This window comes from Macaca thibetana, chromosome 15 (assembly GCF_024542745.1).
Source record: "Macaca thibetana thibetana isolate TM-01 chromosome 15, ASM2454274v1, whole genome shotgun sequence".
Taxonomy (NCBI): domain Eukaryota; kingdom Metazoa; phylum Chordata; class Mammalia; order Primates; family Cercopithecidae; genus Macaca; species Macaca thibetana.
In genome coordinates this window covers 48,876,335-48,879,076 of record NC_065592.1, presented here as the reverse complement: position 1 = coordinate 48,879,076, position 2,742 = coordinate 48,876,335, and positions in this window count along the sequence as shown.

Below are 2,742 nucleotides of genomic sequence, written 5' to 3'. Positions count from 1 at the left end.
TGACTTATAATACATGATACAATGTTAATGCTATGTAAATAGTTATTATACTATATTTTTATTTGTATTATTTCATTGCTATAATACTATTTTTATTTTTGAAATATTTTTCATTCATGGTTGATTGAGTTCACAGATGTGGAACCCATAAATACAGAGGGCTGGCTATATTATAGATCCCCGAGATGAAAGTGAATGCAAAATGTTACTCTATGGTACTCATTAAAAAAAAAAAAAAAAAGGGATGAGGAACATTTGCCGTAAGTGGCTAGAGATGATCACAGAGGAATCTTCTCCTCTGAGTTGAGTGCTGATCTACTTCACCCTGATTATATTTTTAAGTACCACATTTTTTTTAGCCTACCACATTATAAAATATATATAAATATGATCATGTGGTAACTCTGCTTAGAATCCTTAAATGGCTGCCCATGGCTTCAATGGAGTTCCCTTAAAAGATAATGGCCACATTTTTTAATGACATGCAAGGCCCACTGTTGCCTAAATTCTTCCCTCTCTTAATTTGTCTCCTAGTACTCCATGCCTTGCAACATATACGAAAGCAAACTCCTTCCAGCTGCCTCCTCTCCTCCATTTAATCCTTATGAATTTGCTCATTTCATCTCTCTTTTATGTGATGGTAATTCCTAATCAACCTTTAACATTCAAAGCAGAGAGGACACCAGCAAGATGTTGGAGTAGGAGATCCCAGCCTTTTTTCTTCCCACAGAGAACAGTTGGACAACTATCCACAAACAAAAACAGCTTTGGAAGGGCTCCTCAGGAGTCCCCTTAAGAAGCCACACAAATAGAGTAAAAGAAAAAAACATGAGAATGACCTCACAAAAAGGATCACTAGGGAGACCAGCATAGCTCAGACATTTGGTGATGGCTTGGAACAGAAAAGAAAGATGGAGACTATCAGTATTAGACACCTGGTGAGAGCCACCATCATCTGTACTGGCATGATCTTCACAGGAGTCTGGGACACTTCTCCACTGAGGGCCTCAGCAGCCCTCATGGCTGCCACACATCCCACACACCCTTCACCACCATGAACCAAACAGGGTTAGCTTTCGAAGACCTCACTGGCTTGCTCCAACAGAGGACCCCAGAAATGTTGACTACTGAGGAAGTCAACAGAACAGCCACAGTGGACCTCCTGCAGCATTCACAACTGACATCCCTCAGTTTTTTACATCCACAGTCTCCAGGTGCCTAAGCTAACACCCCTCCTACTACTCCTTTCTGGAGCCACCCCAGCTTCTGCCACCACAAGCATGCCAGCCCAGGGACCCAGCACAGACACAGTACACATGCCCGTGAGTGGCCTCAGAACCCCAACCAGACCCTGGCTCCCATCACTACATGCTTGCCAGCAGCTAACCACTACAGCCAGCCCTAGCATCCAGCTATGAAAGCACAAGCATGCAGCCCTTCTCCCATTGCTTGCCTCCACAGCTACACATGCACACATAGTCAGCCTGATCGCTGTTACTGACAAGCAGCTAATCTCTGCAACTTTTCACACATATGCCACCAACTTCAAATCCTATAGCCATGGGTGTGTACTCCACTGGCCCCTACTGATACATGTGTGCCTAAAGTCAACCCCAGGTCTTGCACCTAACCTCAGCCCTCATCACATGATTGCAGCTGGCCACCTCACCACACACATGCCTGCAGCCCACCTCCACAGATAAGCATGAGCCCACCACCATAATTTTGAAGCCAAAGAACACAATGACTGAATTAAATGCAATAGGGAACTTCAACAGCAGACTAGAACAAGAAGAATAAACATAAAGAAACCCAGAGATAGAGATAGATAGAACAATAAGAATAAAAAATAAATAACCCCAGTCAGAGGATGATTTATAATTATTTTTCTTTCAGAAAAAAGAATGAAGAAAGCCTATTTTATCTATGGGCACCATCAAAATAATTAAATTTGTGTTATGGAAGTTCTACAAGGAGAAGAGAAACAAAATGACAGAAAGCTTATTTAAAATACAGAGGCTGAAAACTTCCCAAATCTGGGGAACAATGTAAAGATCCAGGTATATAAAGCTCAAAAGTCTTCAATACATTCACCCCAAAGAAGACTTCACCAAAACATAGTATGATTGACCTGTAAAAAATCAAAGACACTCAGAAATAAACCCACAAACCTACAACCATCTGATCTTTGACAAGACCAACAAAAGCAATGGTGAAAGGACTCCCCAGTCAATAAATGAGGCTGGGATAACCAGATAGCCATATGGCAAAGACTGAAGCTGGACCCCTACCTTTCATCATATAAAAAAATTAACTCAAATTTAAAGAGAGGCTGAGTATGGTGACTCACACGTGTAATCTCAGCACTTTGAGAGGCCATGGTGGGCAGATTGCCTAAGGTCAGGGGTTCAAGACCAGCCTGGCCAATATAGCAAAACCCCATCTCTACTAAAACTACAAAAATTCGCTGGGTATGGTAGTCTATGCCTGTAATCCCAGCTACACAAGAGGCTGAGGCAGGAGAACTTTTGAACCCAGGAGATGGAAGTTTCTGTGAGCCAAGATTGTGCCACTCCACTCCATCCTGGGCATCAAAGCGATTCTCCATCTCAAAAAAAATGAAAAAATTAAAAAAAAAAAAAAGATTTAAATGTAAAATCTCAAACTATAAGAATTCAAGAACACAACCTCAACGTCAGCCTTAGCAAAGAATTTTTGGCCAAGTCTCCAAAAGCAATTGTA